The sequence below is a fragment of the Lemur catta genome, chromosome 2 (genome assembly GCF_020740605.2).
Source record: "Lemur catta isolate mLemCat1 chromosome 2, mLemCat1.pri, whole genome shotgun sequence".
NCBI lineage: Eukaryota > Metazoa > Chordata > Mammalia > Primates > Lemuridae > Lemur > Lemur catta.
Window position 1 is genome coordinate 22,413,876 of NC_059129.1, and position 19,778 is coordinate 22,433,653.

Consider the following 19,778-nt stretch of genomic DNA (forward strand, 5'->3'; position numbering starts at 1 on the left):
TCCCCACCAAGGTGGCACCAGCGCCCACCCAACTGGCCCAGGCTGCACCCATGGTTGACAGTTCTCAGGTGTCCTCAGGTGCCCTGGATTCAGGGCATGGTCAGTACCACCCAGCTTTGTACCCTAGGCCACCAGCTACAGAGCCTCAGTTTCCCCATTTGTAAAAGAGGGATGACAACAGCCACCTTGCAGGACTGCCAGAGGATCCCAGGAGGCCCAGGCGTGGCGCAGGTACTGAAAGCTATAGCTTCTCCTGTGACCTACTCCATAACTCTACGCAGTTAGTAGGTGTTGCCGCTCCCATTTCACAGACCAGGAAACTGGGCTTGGCCAGGTTAAGTCACACAGCAGACCGGACAGCCGAACCGGAGTCCGAACCCAAGTCTGTCTAACCCCAAAGCCACCTGCACTGCTGAGCAAACATGGACCACATGTGCTGTGTCCCAGCTCAGAGGAGGACAGCACAGGAAGCAGGTGGCCCAGGCTTCCCCGGACTTCCCTAAGCCCCTTCTCCCATGAGGCCAGCCTCTGCCACCTGTACCTGGAACCCCATGGCACCCTCTCACCTGATTCTCCTTCTCCCTCTTGGTGACTTTAATCCCGAATCAGTAGGGACTGAATGGGGCACCTGCTAAGTGCCTAGCAGTGTCCGGGAGCTAGAAATGACACAGACGGAGGCACAGTCCCTGGCCACCAGAGCTCAGAGTCTGGAATGAACAAAGGAGCATGAGACAGTTGCAAACGTGTCCATTCATTCCGTCGATGAATTGCCGCCATTGGATTGATGAGCAAACTGAGGCTCGGAGAGATGCTGGAGACAGCTAGGAAGCGGGGGAGCCGGGTCTCAGACCCCCTGCTCTTTGCCAGAACTTCTCCACCCGTGACCCCACCCCCCTGCCATGGGTGAAGCCTCGGGCTGGGTGCTGTCTCTTCTCCTTGAAAATCACAGATAAATGGGGAGACAGAGCTGGAGAAAGCAATGACCAAGGGGCAAGCAAGGTCTTAGGGGAAGAAAGTCAAAGGTAAACAAAGCCGGCCATGAGCCAGAGTGGTCAGGACAGGTTTTATCCAGTAACAGCTGATGCATCAGGGAAAGAGTCCAGTGTGAACTGAACTCGGATGTGTTCAGAGGTGACTGGGCGTTTTAGAGGGAGACAGAGGGAGTGGGGAGAGGCTGGGTGGGGGCTCGGGAGGGTCAGGGAAGTGAAAAGCCACAGTAAGCAACTGTTGGTCCACGTGAATGCCTTCTGGGTTTGCTGGTGGTGCCTATGGAAGTTAGGCTTGCCCTCCCACAGAGGCTGGGACAGGCGCCCTGTCCTCGTGTGGACTGGAACAGACTGTAAGTTCTTCTGGCAGCCTTGATCTTTCTCAAGTGGGAGCTTTAACGGGGGCTGGGGTCACCCTAGGGATGCGGCCTTGAGCTGTGAGAAACTGTGTCGGTGTTTGTTCAAGACTGTACAGGCCAAGGCTGAGGCACGGGCAGGAAAGGGCTCAGGGCAGACTGGCTCAAGTTCGGTCAAGGAGAGTCTTTGTTGGGGGGGTGCCCAGGAAAGGGGAGTGGCTTTGCGGGGGGGGGGCGATAATGGGGGAGGCACTGTAGGGGACACCTTCTCAGCTGAGTCTTGTAAGATGGCAGGAAGACAGGCAAGAGGACAAGAGGCAGCAGGTGGCAGAGGCAGCAGGTGGCAGAAGCAGCAGGTTGGGCAGAGGCAGCAGGTGGGAAGTGCATTCCAGGCAAAGGGAACAGCATCAACGCCACCGGCAAAGGCTCAGCGGCATGGAGCGGGGTAGTGTGACTGGAGTCCTGCTGGTTCCTGAAACCTGAGTGAGCCATCTGGCCTCTGCCCCCTGGGCACTGGGGAAGCCAGGAAGGGAGGGAGCCACACACTCAATGCTACAGGGGGGTTGGCATTGGTGCTCAGAGAAGGTGCTCCTGCCATTCTGGGACAGGAGCAGGTGGCTCCACGCTGAGCTGAGGTCCCAGGGAGCAGAGATTCCAGGAGGCAGGGTCTGCAGGGCTTTAAGAGGAAAGGGGAGGGGGCGGTCACTGGGGCTGGTGCCCAGGTTCCTAGCTGAGGCTCAGCTTCTTAACGATAATACCATATTTCATCCAACCCAAGACACCATCAACTGTAAGATGCACTTTTCTCTCATGTACCACTAGGAAAGCTAAATTGCTGGCAATTAATCTTACCAACATTTTATTATGAACTTTCTCAAGCATTCATAAAAGCTTAAAAGAATTGTACCATGAACACACATATATCCCCCTCCTAGACGCTGCTCCTGGCATCTTACCATGCTTGTCTTATCACCTAACTATCCTTTAATCCTTCCATCAATCCATCTTTTTTTTAAATGCACTTCAGTGCAGCTGGCAGACATCATGGCAAACACTTCAGCATGCATATCATCAACTACAGCTGAATACATGTTTGCAGTTTCTTTTTTGGCAGGAGAAATCTACAAAGAGTGAAATGCACAAATCTTGACCAAACTTTCACTGATAGTTGACAAATGCAGACTCCTGTGTAAGCCAAACCCTTTTAAAGATGTAGAATCCAGCCAGGCACAGTGGCTCACACCTGTAATCCTAGCACTCTGGGAGGCCAAGGTGGGAGGATCGCTTGAGCTCAGGAGTTCGAGGCCAGCCTGAGCAAGAGTGAGACCCCCGTCTCTACTAAAAATAGAAAAATTATCCCAGTGTGGTGGTGAGCACCTGTAGTCCAAGCTACTTGGGGGGCTGAGGCAGGAGGATCGCTTGAGCCCAGGAATTTGAGGTTGCTGTGAGCTATGAGGACACCATTGCGTTCTACCCAAGGGGACAGGGCAAGACACTGTTTCAGAAAAAAAAAAAAAAAAAGATGTAGACTCCCAGAAAATTCCTCCGTGTCCTATCCTAGTCAATCCCCAGCCTCTGTTGTCATTAGTTTTGTGTGTTCTAGAACTTCATAGAAATGAAATCAGTCTGTGCTCAGCACAACACCTTTGAGATCCATCCAAGTTGCACATATCAGGGGTTCGTTCCTTTTTACTGCCGAGCAGTGTTCCAGGGTGTGGGTGCACCGCAGCTTGCTGAACCGCTCTGCTGCTGATCGACGCCTGAGCCGTTTCCAGTGTTTGGCTGTTACTGATAACAAAAGGTCATCGATTTTAAGACACACCCTGATTTCCAGGATGTCACGATGAGAAACACAGCACAAGCCAAAGTGAATTGCACACTTGCTACCTGCAAGGTGTGCGCTTCATTCACTCATTTAATCTTTACAGCAGCCCCAGGTAGGCTGCTTCTATTCCTGTTTTATGAAAGAGGAAACTGAGGTACAGATGAGGTTAAATCACTTGCCTAATGTCAAATAGCAAAATAGAAGAGTCAGGTGCAAACCCAGGAAGTCTTGGTCGAGAGGCCAGGTGTTTAACCACTGTGCCTCTGCCCCAGAGGCCTGCCCTGTGTCCTTGCGTCTTAGCCTGAGATGGCACTTATTTCTTTGGGGTCCTGCAAAGATCCAGGTCTGGAGGGGGGGTGCTGCTGCCCTAGAGTGGAGGGAAGACTCCCAGGAAGCCCCCTCAGGATTCACACACCCACCCAAGGCCCCAGGCAGCAGTGGCTGGGCAAGTGCATTGGGCTCGGGAACAACTTCCCTCAAGGCTTCAGGGGCCCACCAAAAGTGGGGGCCCCAGAGCTGGTCCCTGCTGAGTTCCTTTCTGTAGTCCCCCCCCCCCCAGTGCCCACGGCATGTGGCCAGGGTAAAATGGGCCCTGGTCTACCATCCTCACTGAACGAATGACTCCAAACTGCCCCCCACGACATGCGTGGCTTTCTCCCACCTCTGCCCACGTGCCGTTCTCTCTGCCTGGAGCCCCTTCCCCCCATGTTTCCTGGCAGACTTCTATCTGTTCTTCCACCCAGTTCAAAGCTCTCCTCTGCAAAGCCTCTTGTATAAATGGCTTCACCCTCCTTTTGTGCCACCTTCAAACCAGCACCAGGCCCCCGTGTTATCACCCTGTCCCCTACCGCCCACCAGCTGAAGGCTGCCAGAGCACACGTACCTGGAGTCAGATGTGTGGACTCGTTGTGCCAGGGGCAACATGCACCCTGGACTGTGAGGGTCTCCAGAAGTGGGTTACAAAGGATTTATTACAGGATCGAGACTTGGGTTAGGTGGCTGGGGGTAGAGTTCAAGGAAGCGGGGCTTTATTTTTGATTGGATGCTGTCGGGCAGCAGGTGTAATCTGGATAGGGTATCTCAATAAGTCTTATCTAGGAGAGAACAGGGTGTGGGTAAAACTCTGAGTGGTCAAGAAAGTGACAGTCATTTTCCACGAGAGAGGGGATAGTTGGTATTTTTGTGCTTTGCACAGTGCCTTTCTTTTCTCTGTAATTGGACACATTTTCAGACTATTTCTGGGTTTTGTCTGACTTCCTCATGGTCACAGAATGGCCTTCTGTGACATTGGTGAACAGGAGAACGCCAAGGTATAGCTACACCAGGCCAGTTCCTGGGTGCCAGGGACTACTTTTCCTTTCTCTGTCCTCTATTGTCACGTCTGTTCTCTCACCCAGCTCCCCGTAACCAGTGGGGACCATGATCGCCGGGAGGGCCAGGTTCAGGATCAGTGTTCACCCCAGGTGGGTAGACAATGAAAGGACAGGAGGTGGTTGTCAGACATACCTTCTCTGGCCTTGGCTTTGCTGTCTGACCTATAGCCTCTATTTGTCTGATCTGCAAAGTGGGAAGAAGAATGCCAGTGACAGGGCTTGGTTTTGAGCACTTGCTGCATGCCAGACGCTGCACTTGGTGCTTTGCATGGGGCAATCCCATCGTCTCCCTCATGACAACCCATGAGCAGGTGCTGCAGCGGAGGGCACCTTGGGAATGGGACTGGCTGTAGACCGGGGGTTCACAACCTTGGCAGCCCTTTCGTATTTCTTGGGAAACTTAAAAGTCCTAATGCCTGAGCGCAACTCCCAGAGACCCTGGCTCTATTGGTTAGGGGAGGAGCTCTGTACTCGTGTTGGTTTCAATGGTCCCCCTGCCCCAGGTGGTTCTGAAGTTCAGCCAGGGGGAAGAACATCTTCCTTAGAGTATAAATCTCTGCCCACAGCAGTACACATGATCTCCTGTAGTCATCACCCAGCAAACCCATTACAGTCGGCCCTCTGTATCCACAGACTCAACACACTGGGGATGAAAAATATTCGGATAAAAATAACCACAGTGAAAAATAACAACAATAAAAACAATACAAATTAAAATACATCATAACAACTATTTGCATAACATTTACATTGTATCAGGTATTATAAGTAATCTAAGGATGATTTAAAGTGTGCAGGAGGATATGCAAGGTTATATGCAAATACTACACCATTTTATATAAGACATTTGCACATCTGTGGATTTTGGTATCCGAGGGGGTCCCAGAAGCAACCTCCCAAGGATACCAAGGGACAACTGCAATGCAAATTAAAATCATAGAGGTTGATGTTAAGCAAAGTGGAGTGAACTCTGCAGACAGGCAGAAACATGTTTTAAATTCCCCCCTACCCTCTTCTGTTCACTAGGGTTGTGGCGGTCCTCTAAGCACAAACATATTCCAAATTTCAGATACCCACATTGATACCATCTTTTGCTTCTGGCCTGGAGTGTAGCCCAAGGAGGTCTCAATATTTAGTTGGGCTGAGTTGGGTACTTTCCTGTACTTTATGGGTGGTTAAAGGGATTTTCAGGGGTAGTCTTGACCACATATCATGACGTCCTTCTAGGTACCCAATAAGGAGAAACTCAGTTAAATTACGAGCCCTGTTTTAGAGGTGAGAAAACCAAGGCTTAGAGAGGTGGGCTGACTTATTCAAGGACACATAGCTAGTGTATGTGTAGAGCTGGGGTTATGAACCCACATTATCTGCCTCCCAACCCAAGCTCACAACCACTACGCCACATCATCTAGCCTCATAAGCTGAGGGTGCCTGCCTGGTCCATAAACCTCAGACAACCTCATGGGCTTAACACAGAATGAACCCATTCCTTCTTCATTTCAGTCATCATACTCTTCAGCTCTACAATTTTCATGTGGTTCTTTTTTCTGGTTTCTATTTTTCTTCTGAGTTCCCTTCCTATTCCATGTTCATGTGTACATCTTTATTCTGGTTCTTGAACATGCTTATAATCACTACTTTGAAGTCCTTGTCTGCTAAATGCCATATCGGAGCCACTTTGGTTTAATTTCTGATGATTGGGTTTTTTTTCAATGTAATGGGTCACATTCCTGTGTCTTTTGCAAGTCTAGTGGTTTTTTAAATTAGATACTGGACATTATAAATGATACATTGTAGAGATTCTGGATTTTGTTATGTTCCTCTGAAGAATGTTGACTTTTAATTTTAGCAGGCAGTAAACTTGATTGTATTCAAACTCAAAATTTTCCCTCCCCAGTGGTGGGCAGTGGTTGAAATCTCTAGTTATTTTAGCCTCTAACTGCTGCTATTTCAATAGGTGCCCTCCCCTCCGCCCACAAAAGACACGTGTAGTTTAGCAATCCACCAAGGTTTAGGAGGATGTTATATGCAGAATTTAAACCTCACCCCTTCTGTAGCTCCTCCACTTCCAGAATCACACTCCTCCCTCCCCTAAAAAAAATTTCAGGCTGTTTTGTCAGCCCCTAACTTTGTCCTCCGACACCCAAACCAGAAGGGCTACAGGATCTTGGAAGTGTCCTCCAGCAATGAGCCACAAACTTGCAAATGTCACTATCCTCTTAGCTCACTGCAACCTCAAACTCCTGGGCTCAAGCAATCCTCCTGCCTCAGCCTCCCGAGTAGCTGGGACTACAGGCATGTGCCACCATGCCCGGCTAATTTTTCTATTTTTAGTAGAGACAGGGTCTGGCTCTTGCTCAGGCTGATCTTGAACTCCTGAGCTCAAGTGATCCTCCTGCCTCGGCCTCCCAGAGTGCTAGGATTACAGGTGTGAGCCACCGCACCCAGCCTGTTTTTCGTTTTTAGGACCTTACCACTCCTAGCTTTGCCCAGTGGTAGTATCGTAGCCAATGAGATTTATCCGAGGAGCTATTATTGCTAATTGAAAACTTTTCCCAATACCCGCCATGATGACTTGCAATATAGTCAGCACTGGCATTTTTTGATAGTAAAATAATGAAAGAAAGAAAGAAGGAAGGAAGGAAAGGAGGGAGTGAAGGAAGAGAGAGAGAAAGAAAGAAAAGAGAAGAAGAGAGAGAAAAGAAAAGAAAGAGGGAGAGAAAGAAGGAAGGAAGGAAGAAAAGAAAGAAGAAAAGAAAGAAAAAGAAAAGGACCTCACTGCTCTTAACTGCCTGGCTCTTCCCTGGACCCCACCTTCGCCAAAGAAAACACCCTTCTCAAATCTTTTCACCCAGCCCAGAGCTCCAAATCCTTAACTCCTGCAGCAGCAGAGATGAGAGCACACTGGGAGAGCAGTGTGGGGCGGATTCTGTGTCCTTTGGTGTCTGTCCTCGAGACGCCTCACATCTCAGAGTCACATACCCAGGACTTACTGTCTACGTCCCTTAGGAGCGGAGAGTGGCTTTGGCATCAGCGTTGGCACCACTCAAGTGAAACGTCCTCACTTGCCAGCGTACACCAGAGGGAGAGGAGCCGAATTCAAACCCCAGGCTCCCCACTGACTCAGGGGGCTTAGATTTAACAACAACAACAACGGGGAAAAAAACCAGGCAGATGGTGCCAATAATCGTGGCCGGGACCATCATCAGACACCAGATGTCTTGCCAGACAATGAGGTGACTTCCCCACAGTGGGTTATTGTCACAGATGTTTATTTTAAAATCTTACCTGGGACATCAAGACAAAAATATCATTTTCAAAATAGTCACAAATACTGAGGTAGTACGGTAAGCAGGTTTTAAAAACGTTTGGTCTTATTCCCTATGTACAAGAAACTTTATCTAGACAGGTGCTTTTCTCAACATTTACCACTTTGGAACAGGACCTGAATTTTTGCTGACCCAAAGACAACCTGCGTGGGGAAGCAGGGGGCTGGCCCAGCCTCCAACTGCTGTGCAACCTCACGCAACTCACACCTCCTCTCTGGGCCTCGAATTTTTCATCTCTAGAATGAAGTGTTCCAGATTTAAAGTTGTAAGAGTAAAGTATAATAGTACCAAAAGAAGAACAAAGTGGGAGTAATGGCATTACATGGTTTCAAGATTTACACTGAGGCCATAGTAATCGAGACCGTGTCTGGACATGAGAAAGGAATGAACACAGAGGCCAATGGAATAAAATGTAGAGAGTTCAGAAGCAGACTCTTTGCTTTGTTTGGTTTTATGTTTCTTTGTTTGTTTTGAGACAGGGTCTTGCTCTGTCACCCAGGCTAGAGTGCTGTGGCACAATCATAGCCCACCGCAACTGTCAGGGCGGGAGTCTGCCCTTGGTTCTTGGTGTGCTCTTGGCCGCAGAATGACCAGACACACCAGAGTGTCGAGTGCAGACTATGATCCCGTCCTCTGACTCCTTTCTTGGAAAAATCACCAGCAAGGCCAAGACGAGAGTCACCCCAGGCAGGAACTGCTCCCCACAAGCAGCTCTTTACCGTAGGATAAGACGGTCCGTCTCCGAGAGTGGAGAGACAGACCGACTCACTGACCCCACTCACTTCCTTTCCTCTCGGATTGTTTCCTTTTATTAGCCCAGCCTGGGGGAGGGCTCTCGGGAGGTGTAGGATGGTATCAAATGATCAACAGGTGTCCTCAAAATGCCATCTGAATACACGAGCTCCCTCCAAGAAAGCCCACCTGGGGGGGTGAACCGCAATGCAGATTCAAGCTAACAGCATATTAATTACCCTTAGGTTACTCTGGATCACTTTCTAAATCCTGTCATGCCTGGGCTAGGGGGTTCCCAGATGGATGAAGCAGCCCCTCCTTCCCCAGGTGGAGCAGTTGCTCAGGATAGGGTTAAGGCTGGCGCAGCACCAAAACGGAGCGACTGCCTTATCCTTCCTCCCAGGCGGAGCAACTGCTGCAAACAGCACCAAAGCAGGGAGCCCTGTTCCAAGAAGAGCCGGAGATCCTATCTACCTAACACAACCTCAAACTCCTGGGCTCCAGTGATCCTCCCACCTCAGCCTCCCAAAGTGCTGGGATTACAGGCATGAGCCACCTCATCCAGCCGACCCTTTGATTTTAACAAAGGTGGCAAGGTCATTTAATGGAGAAAGGATAGTCTCTTTCATAAATAATGCTAGACAGGCTGAGTACAGTGGCTCACACCTATAATCCTAGCACTCTGGGAGGCCAAGGCAGGAGGGTTGCTTGAGGTCAGGAGTTTGAGACCAGCATGAGCAAGGGCAAGACCCCGTCTTTACTAAAAAAAAAGAAAAAAATTATCAGGGTGTGGTGGCATGCACCTGTAGTCCCAAGCTACTCAGGAGGCTGAGGCAGGAGGATCACTTGAGCGTGGAAGTTTGAGGTTGCAGTGAGCTACAATGACGCCACGACACTCTACCCAGAGTGACAGAGTGAGATTCTGCCTCAAAAAAAAAAAAAAAGGCAATTGAACCCCTCTCCTCGTTCCTCCCTTCATACTAAAAAAAAAAAACCAATGCTAGACAAATTGGACATTCATACGCAAAAAAACCTTTCCATATCTCATACCACATATAGAAATTAACTCATAGGCCTCAGCATCAAACCTAAAACTACAAAACTTCTAGAAGAGAATCTCTGTGGCTTTGGGTCATACAATATTTCTTAGATAGGACACAAGTAATACAGACAAGAAAAGAAAGGAAAATGGTAAGTTGTATTGCACCAAAATTAAAACCTGCTTTTCAAAAGATGCTGTAACCAGAACATATAAAAAACTCTCAAAGCTCAATGACATTTATAGCAGCAATATTCATAACAATTCAAAACCAGAAATAATCCAAATGTCTACAGTTGGGGAATGGACACATCAACTGTAGTATATCCATGTAGTGGAATATTACTCAATAATAAAAAGGAACAGATATGGATACCGGTTATAACATGCATGGATTGCATTATGCTGAGTGAAAGAAACCAGACACAAGAGACTACAGATTGTATGAAATTTACAGAGACAGAAAGCAAGTTGACTGGGGCTAGGAGTGCAACCAGGAAATAACTACAGATGGACTTAAGGGAATATTTCGGGGTGATGGAAATGTTCTAAAACTGGATTGTGGTGATGGTAGCACAACTCTATATGTTTATTAAAGTTTTTTCAAAAACTCAATAATAAGAAAGCAAACAACCCAACATAAAAATAGGGGAAAAGTCTGAACAGATACTTTGTCAAAGAAGACATACAGATGGAAAATAAGCATGTCAAAAGATGCACATTATTAGCCCTAGGGAAATGCAAATTAAAACCACAGTGTGATTCTACTCCATACCACTTAGAATGGCTCAAGTCAAAACCGACAATACCAAAAGCAGACAAGAATGTGGAACGCCAGTGGGAATGCTGATCCCCTCCTGCCCCCTCTTCCCCACGTATCTGCCCTACTTACAACCACTTGGCAGCTTCTTACTAAGTTAAAATACACCTGCCCTCTTGCACAACAATGTGAATGTACTTAATGCCAATAAACTGTGTACTTATAAGTGGTAAATTTTGTTACATATATTTTACCATTTTAAACCATTTTAAAAAATGATTCAAAAAAATAAAGCCACCATATGACCTAGCAATCCCATTCTTATGTATTTACCCAGGAGAAATGAAGATGTATGTCCACACACAAACCTGTATGTACATTTTAATAGCAGCTTCATTCGTAATCACCAAAAACTAGAAACAACCGAAATGTCTGTCAACTGGGGACACACAGACACATGGGGGTCCATCCACACAATGGAATGTTGCTCAGCAACAACAAGGAATGGACTGTTGAGACACGCAGTAACCTGGGTGGATCTCACACGCATGATTAAGTGAAAGAAGCCGGACTCAAAGTCTACACCCTACACGATTCCATTTAGTAGATACAACATTCTGGAAAAGGCAAACCTGTAGACAGAAAACAGTTCAGTGGTCATCAGGGTGCTAGGGGGTGGGCAGAGGTTGACTACAAAGGGACACGAGGGAATTTTGAGGGGGTGGAACTCTTCTATATCTTGCTTGTGGGTGTGATTATACGGCTGTATAAACTTGTCAAACCTCATAGAACTGTACACCTAACACAACTGAATTTTGCTGTATGTAAGTTACACTTCAACAAACCAAAAAAGCACCCCAAAATGTATATATAGCCATCCCAGAAAGAGAGCAAGAGAGAGAGAGAGAGAGAGAATGCACATCTTGTACGCATTGTGTGTGTGTCTAGGAGAGGCAGAGAGGAAGTGTGATGTTGGAGCACACCTGCTGTAACTAATGACTGGCAGCGTTAACGACCGCATGTTTTTAATCACAGAAATGTTCGGTGCTCAGAAATTTCCAGGCGCTGCCCACCACCCCTGCCCTGTCCTCCCCACGCACCTACCTCCTGATTACTGGATGTGAGACGTTCTGAGGAATGACAACTCCACCCCGGCCTCCCAAGAGGGGAGCCCAAGCCCAAGCCACTAGCCTTGGAGGGCACCCGTGGGTCCAATGTGCTGGGCCTTGGTGGCCTCTGGTGGCCAAAAGTAGAATTACATGTGTTAAAAAAATTGATCCCATCTGGGCTTGGCTTTGACTGGGGCTGGGGTGGGAACAGGCATTCCCACCTGTGGCTGGGAGACTACACGTTAGCATAACCTTTGCAGCAGCACATGTAGCAATTTTTTTTTTTTTTGAGACAGAGTCTCGCTCTGTTGCCCAGGCTAGAGTGAGTGCCGTGGCGTCAGCCTAGCTCACAGCAACCTCAGACTCCTGGGCTTAAGCGATCCTACTGCCTCAGCCTCCCGAGTAGCTGGGACTACAGGCATGCGCCACCATGCCCGGCTAATTTTTTTTTTCTATATGGATTTTTAGTTGGCCAGATAATTTCTTTCTATTTTTAGTAGAGACGGAGTCTCGCCCTTGCTCAGGTTGGTCTCAAACTCCTGACCTCGAGCAATCCACCCGCCTCGGCCTCCCAGAGTGCTAGGATTACAGGTGTGAGCCACCGTGCCTGGCCAACATGTAGCAATTTAAAATGCAGGCACCCTTTAACCCATCATCCCCCACCTCTGGGAATCAAAGGTGAAGTCTTCCTGCCAAAACCTATTTCCTCTAGTTCTAAGTAAAAGAGTTAAGAATATTCTCATCCTCCAGTTAAACAACCATGACACAATTGGCCACATCCACAATGTGGGACCGTCTGCAGGACAAATGACCCAGTCTCTCCGACACCTGCCTGGAGTGAGCACTAGAGCCAGGAGACCACTGATCAAAAACAAACGGAAAGGGCTGATCAATCCATGTCACGTAGAGCCCACGCCCGTCCTGGTTCAAAGGAGCCAACTGTCAAAGGACTTTTCTGAGACAATTAGGAAATGGCCCCCGAGTGTGTTCTCGATGACATTCAGGAATACCTGTTCATTTTGTGAGGTGAGATAATGGCATGGTGGTCACATTAAAGCAAAAAGGTTTTCCTCCAAGTACATACTGAGGCACATGCGGGAGAAATGAAATGATGTCTGGGATTTATCAGACACAGGGTGTCAGAGAGCGTAGCTGAAACAGGAATAGCAACACGTTGGTCACTGTTGAAGCCAGGTGATGGGTGCATGGAAATTCATCACACTTTTCTCTCTAGTTTTGATATGTGTAAAAATATCCATAAATTTTTTTTTAATTTTAAATGCTAAAAAGGGTAACAGAGGTAGCTGGGATGGGACCTTGGCTAGCAGGGTGGTCAGGGCTTCATGGAGCAGAGAAAGCTTTAGAGGGAAAAAAGGGAAGGGCCGGTGGTGCCTGATTGGAGGTTGTGGACCTGGGGAAGCCCAAGGTGGCCGCCTAGAAGGTGGCATCCCATGTCATTGGTTAGGGGAGCAGATTTAGCTCTTTTTTTCTTAGAGATGGGGTCTTGCTATGTCGTCCAGGCTGCATTCAAACTCCTGGGCACAGGCTTTCCTCTGCCTGCCTTTGAGTCTCTGCCCAACAAAAGCGGCCGACTCCCTCACTATAACAAATGCTGAATAAATAGGCTTTGCTTGTTCTCACTTGGGTGGGTTTTCCTCATTTCCATGGGTGTGAGAGAGAGAGAAAGGGGCCACCTGCTGAGACAGTAAAGCCTAGGACAGAGGTGGTTTCAGGGAACCAAGAACCTGTTTTGGGTTTTTAAAGTTAGAGATGTTTGGGAGACCAAGTAGAGCTCCCTTCCAAGGGAAGAGTTGGCTCTAGCTTTCAGGAGCTCAAAGAAGAGGTTTGGAGAGAGGAATAAATATGGGAGTCAAAAATAGGATGGCTAGGCTGGGCGCAGTGGCTCACACCTGTAATCCTAGCACTCTAGGAGGCCGAGGCAGGAGGATGGCTCAAGGTCAGGAGTTCAAGACCAGCCTGAGCAAGAGCAAGACCCCCGCCTCTACTAAAAATAGAAAGAAATGATCTGGACAGCTAAAATTCTATATATAGAAAAAAATTAGCTAGGCATGGTGGCGCATTCCTGTAGTCCCAGCAAGTCAGGAGGCTGAGGCAGAAGGATTGCTTAAGCCCAGGAGTTTGAGGTTGCTGTGAGCTAGGCTGACACCATGGCACTCTAGCCCGGGCAAGAGAGCGAGAGTCTGTCTCAAAAAAAAAAAAATAGGATGGCATCTAAAGCTCAAAGATCACAGGTGTTCGTTCACTAGGGACAGAGCGTGGAGGCAGAAGGTATGTCACTGCCCAAAATAGTGGAAAATGGAAGCATTCTAGGTGTGCAACTGTTTTAAATATGGCAGGACACACAGGGCGCAATCCCAGGCCACTGGCAGGAGGTACTGTGTTCAATCTGAGGTGACCGGGAAATGTCCCCAGGATACGTTATTAGGTGAAAAAGCAAGATGCAGGGGTGGGACATCCGGAATGACGGCATAAGGGACTCGGCAGGCTGTCTTCCCCAGCAAAATAACAATTTAACTGATGAAAATATTAAAAAACAATCATTCAGATTCTCTGAAAATGACCCTAAGGGCAAAGAGCAAGGAGAGACACATGCATTAAAGAAAACCACTAAATCGCTGCAAAATCAGCAGCATCCGTGGCCTCTGAGCCCTGGCCCCCCACATCACCCACACCCAGTTCTGTGTCACGGGACCGTACTAGGGGCTGGTGCAGCCAAGAAAATGGGGCTCCCTCTGCCCTCTGGCTTTCTCATCACCCCAACCCCGTGTTGCAGAAGCAACATTCCAGGCAGATGTGGCTGGCCCAGGGGGCCACAGTCTCTCTCCCCGCACCCAGCCCTCGCTCCTACAGCAGGAGGTGCGCCCCAGGCACTGCTGAGAATTCCGGGCCCCAATCACCCCACTCCAGCTCGCTCCCAGGGTGAAGACCCCTACGGGGATGAGCTGAAAAAACCAGCGGCTGCTGCCCACCTGCCCCACCCCAGCGCTCATCTGTAGAGCAGGTGTGTGGCTCCAGGAAAAGCCAGTCCCCACCCTCAGCTCAGGTGGCGTGGCCCAGGCCTCAAGGCAGGTGCTCAGCAGTTGTGCCTGAGGGGACCGACTCTTCTGGGACCTTGGGTTTGAGAACACCATGCCTGAAGGGAGATCTCGAAGACCTTGGTGGAGATTGGCAGAGCCTCTGGAAGTTTCCGGGAGTCAGAGAAAGAGGCAGCCAGGAAAACTCCCCTGGGGTGGTGGACAGCCTGGGGGTTGAGGAGGGCTGTGCTCACTGGCTAGGCTGCATCCTCGTAGGAGCAACCGGGAACAGCACACGGGGCGGACTTGAAAACATTCCCAGAGCACCCAGACCATCCTCCCACAGGCGCGAGGGGCTTAGCGTAAGCTCTGAGCAGCGCGTACTGAACCATAAGCTACTCCAACCCAGAGGGACTCCCAGGAAGCCAGGCGTAAGGATGATGTCACAGCCATCCTGGCCATCTGGAAGCCGGTGCCTGTCCGAGCTGTGCCCTCTTGGGAGAGATCACAGGGAGAGCTCTACACGATCAGTCTCTGGCTGACCGTGAGACAAAAAGGGGAAATTCTCTGAACTGCGATAGCAGCCTCCAAGCCACACACACATCCAACAGTAAAAGGCAAAAGTCTGACTGGCCAAGGGGCTTAAGCACAACATCAAGCAGCTCATGCTGCCCCAGGGACGACCCCTCAGTTGCCAAGTTAAAAGGTAAAACTAAGACGAAGTGCTCTGAGCGGGGACACGAGAGTCTGCACAGTGAGGGACGGGCAATGTGACAGTAGAAGTGACTCCTCAGAAGTAGTTCAGCCAAGTCACAAAGCAAATAAACCACCAAGCAAACAACCACCACGGGGCCAGGGAATCAGCATCCAGAGTTGCTACAATGTATTATCTAAGCCTGAGGTGGGAAGATCGCTCTAGGTCAGGAGTTCGAGACCAGCCTGAGCAAGAGCGAGACCCCGTCTCTACTAAAAATAGAAGAAAAAATAGCTGGGCATTGTAGCGTGTGCCTGTAGTTCCAGCTACCTGGGAGGCTGAGGCAGGAGGATCGTTCAAGCCCAGGAGTTTGAGGTTGTTGTGAGCTAGGCTGATGCCGTGGGACTCTAGCCCAGGCGACAGGACAGAGTGAGATTCTGTCTCAAATAATAATAATAATATATATATATAATCTAAAATGCCCAGCTTTCAAGAAAGAAATTATGAGACATGCAGAAACACAGCATAGCATGACCGAGACACAGGCTTCACTAGTAAATTCCACCAAACATTTAAATACCAGTTCTCAAACTCTTCCAAAACACAGAAGAGGAGGAAACACTTCCTAATCCACTCTATGAGGCCAGCGTTACCCTGATCCGAAAGCAAGACAAAGACACCAAAAGAAAAAGAAAACCCACAAATCAATATTATTTATGAACATAAAATCCTCAATCAACGGAATGCAGTTTCTTGAATACCAGCAGACTGAATCCAACAGCACATTAACAGGCTCATGCCCCAGGACACAACGGCATTTCTCCCGGGAATACAACATGAGAAAATCAATTGATGTAATGCACTGTATCAACAGAACAAAGATCAAAATCCCATGAGCCTCCAAGAGATGCAGGAAAGCTCTTGACAAAATCCAACATCCTTTCATGATAAAAACACCCAGCACACTAAGAATGGGAGGGAACTTCATCAACATGATAAAGGGCATCTCAGAAAACCCACAGCTCAACTCATACTTAATGATGAAAGACTTCTAAAATCAGGAACAAGACAAAGAGGCTGGGCGTGGTTGCTCACTCCTGTAATCTCCGCACTGTGGGAGAAGTGAGGATTGCTTGAGGCCAGGAGTTTGAGACTAATATAAAAAATTAGCCGGGTGTGGTGGCACTCGCCTGTAGTCCCAGCTGCTTGGGAGGCTAAGGCCAGAGGGTCGCTTGAGCCCAGGTATTCAAGGTTGCAGTGAGTTCTGATCATGCCACTGCACTCAAGCCTTGCTTTTAAGAGACAGCCAAGACCCTGTCTCTTAAAAAAAAGAAATAAAGAATAAGACAAAAATACCATCTGCTCTTGCCACTTTTATTCAACATTGTACTACTGGAGGTTTTGCCAGGGCAATTGAGCAAGTAAAAGAAATAAAAGACATCCAAATTGGAAAGGAAGAAGTTATCTATTTCTATTTGCAGATGACATGCTCTTATATATAGAAAATCTTAAGAAACCTGCTAAAGAAAACTATTAGAAATAATAAATGACTTTAGCAAGATTGCATAATACAAGATCAGTATACAAAAATCAATTGTTTTTCTATACACTAGTGATGAACAATCTGAAATAAAACTAAGAACAATCCCATGTATAATAACATCAAAAAGAATAAAATACTGGCCAGGCACAGTGGCTCACACCTGTAATCCTGCCACTCTGGGAGACTGAGGTGAGAGGATTGCTTGAGGTCGGGAATTAGAGACCAGCCTGGGCAATATAGTGAGACCCCCCCATCTCTATGAAACATTTAAAAATTAGCCAGGTGTGGTGATGCATGTCTGTAGTCCCAGCTACTCAGGAGGCTGAGGCAGGAGGATCACCTGAGTCCAGGAGCTTGAGGATTCAGTGAGCTATTAGCACACCATTGCACTCTAGCCTGGGCAACAGAGCAAGACCCTGTCTCAATAAAATAAAATAAAATAAAATACTTAGGAATAAATTTAACAAAAGAACTATAAGACTGAAAACTACAAAACATAATTGAAAAAAATCAAAGACCTAAATAAATGCAAAGACATCCCATGTTCATGGATCATAAGACTTAATATTATGGGGGCTTTTTTGGCTGCTTTTTTATTTTTATTTTTTAGAGACAGGGTCTTGCTATGTTGCCCAGGATGGTCTCAAACTCCTGGGCTCAAGTGATCCTCCCACCCAGGCCTCCCAAGTACCTGGGACTACAGGTATGTAACACCATTAATATTGTTACGATGCCAATGCACCCCCAAATTATCTACAGTCAACACAATCCCTATCAAAATCCCAACTGTAGTTTTACAGAAACTGACAAGCTGTTTCTAAAATTCATATGGAAGTGAAAGGACCTAAAATAGCTAAAACAATCTGGAAAAAGAACTAAGTTGGAGGTTTCACACTTCCCAATTTTAAAAAGGTATAACAAAGAAGACAGTGTGGCACTGGCATAAGGACAGACATGTAAACCAATTGAATAGAATCAAGAGTCCAGACACTTCTATTTTTGGCAAGTGTTTCAAGACATTTCAAGGGGAGAAAGAATAACCTTTTCAAACAAATGGTGCTGGGGAACCTGGATTTTTTTTTTTTTTAGACAGTCTTGCTCTGTTGCCTGGGCTATAGTGCTGTGGCATCAGCCTAGCTCACAGCAACCTCAAACTCCTGGGCTCAAGTGATCCTTCTGCCTCAGCCTCCCGAGTAGCTGGGACTACAGGTGTACACTACCACTCCCAGCTAATTTTTCTATTTTTAGTAGAGACAGGGTCTCACTCTTGCTCAGGCTGGTCTCAAACTCCTGACCTCAAGCGAACCTCCCACCTCAGCCTCCCAAAGTGTTAGAATTACAAGTGTGAGCCACCATGCCTTGCCAGGAAACTGGATAATGACCATCTTTTCTGATAATAACTCAGCTGTTAATTTTATTGAAGATCCCTTGTTTGTGATAAGTCACCTTTTCTTGCTGCTTTCATGATCCTCTGTCTTTGACTTTCAACAGTTTGACTATGATGTGTCCAGTTGTGGATTTTTTTGAGTTTATCCTAGTTGGAATTTGTCAAACTTCTTGGATGTGAAGATTAATGTTTTTCATTAAATTTGGGGAATTTTCACCCTTCACTTCAATAGATACTTCTATTTTTGACAAGTGTTTCAAATATTCTTTCTTTCCCTTTTTCTCAATCCTATTCTTCTGGGACTCTCATTATGCATATAAAGTTGCTCCTCAGTTTACGATGGGGTTACACCCCAATAAATCCATTGTAAGTTGAAAATATTAAATATCATCAGTCAAAAATGAATTTAATAGACCTAATCTACCAAACATCCTAGCTTAGCCTAGCCTACCTTAACTGTGCTCAGAACACTTATATTATCCTACAGTTGGGCAAAATCATCTAACACAAAGCCTATTTTACAATAAACTGTTGAATCTCTTATGTAATTTATTGAATGATACATTGAAAGTAAAAAACAAAATGGTTATGTGGGGGATTCAAAGTATCACTTTCACACCATTGTGAAGCCGAAAAATTGTAAGTTGAACCATCATAACTTGGAGACTCTCCGTATTGGTATGTTTGATGGGGTCCCACAGGTCTCTGAGTCTCTTAATTTTTCTTCATTCTTTTTTCTTTCCATTCCTCAAACTAGATATTCTCAACTGATCTGTCTTTAAGTTTGCTAATTCTTTCCTTTGGCACTTCAGATCTGTCGTTAAGCCTCTATAGTGAATTTTTCATTTTGGTTATTGTACTTTTCAACTCCAGATTTCTATTAGGTTCTTTTTATGATTTCTCTCTCTTTGCTTATGTTCTCTATTTGATGAGACATCCTACCTTTCCTTTAATTCTGTCCGTGTGGTTTTCTTTAGTTCTATGAACATATTTATAATAGATGCTTTGAAGTTCTTGTCCACTAAATCCACCATCTAGGCCCCTTCAAAGGTAGTTGCTTTTTCCGCTGTTTTTGAGCCACATTTTTTTTATATCTTTGTGTTTTTCATAGTTTACCCAAAATTGGACATTTTGAATAACACGATATGGCACCTATGGAAATCAGATTCCTCTCTCCACCCCAGAGTTTAATGTTGCTGTTTGTGAATTATTGTTTTCTGTTTGTTCAGTGACTTTTCTGAACTAATTCTGTAAAATTTCTGGCCTCTGTTGTGTGCAACCACTAATATTTTCTCAATTATCTTAGTGGTCAATCGCTGGACAGAAATTTTTTTAAATGCTTTGAACTATTACACTTGCCAGCATTTGCTGAGGAGCTCTGTGTGTGTGTTGGGTCATGCCTTCGACACTCCAGCAAGCCATTTAGCCTTAGCCTCATTTCCTCTTGTGCTTTAGTCTTTTCTTCCTCTTATCAGACCCGCAAGGCCAGAGGTGAGAGTTTAGGACCTTCTCAGATCTTTCCTAGGTATGTGCACAGCCTGGCACATACACATAGCTTACTAGATTCTCAGAAACATACAGAGAGCTTTCCAAAGCTTCTTACTGCCATA

General features: G+C 46.9%; 1 non-coding gene across 1 annotated transcript; it reads left to right on the top strand.

Annotated features, from left to right (window-relative positions):
• The first annotated feature begins 7,021 nt into the window (after positions 1 to 7,021).
• Positions 7,022 to 7,161, top strand: LOC123633609. Its single transcript, XR_006733642.1, has one exon. It is a non-coding gene; the product is annotated as a U4 spliceosomal RNA (small nuclear RNA).
• Positions 7,162 to 19,778: the final 12,617 nt, after the last annotated feature.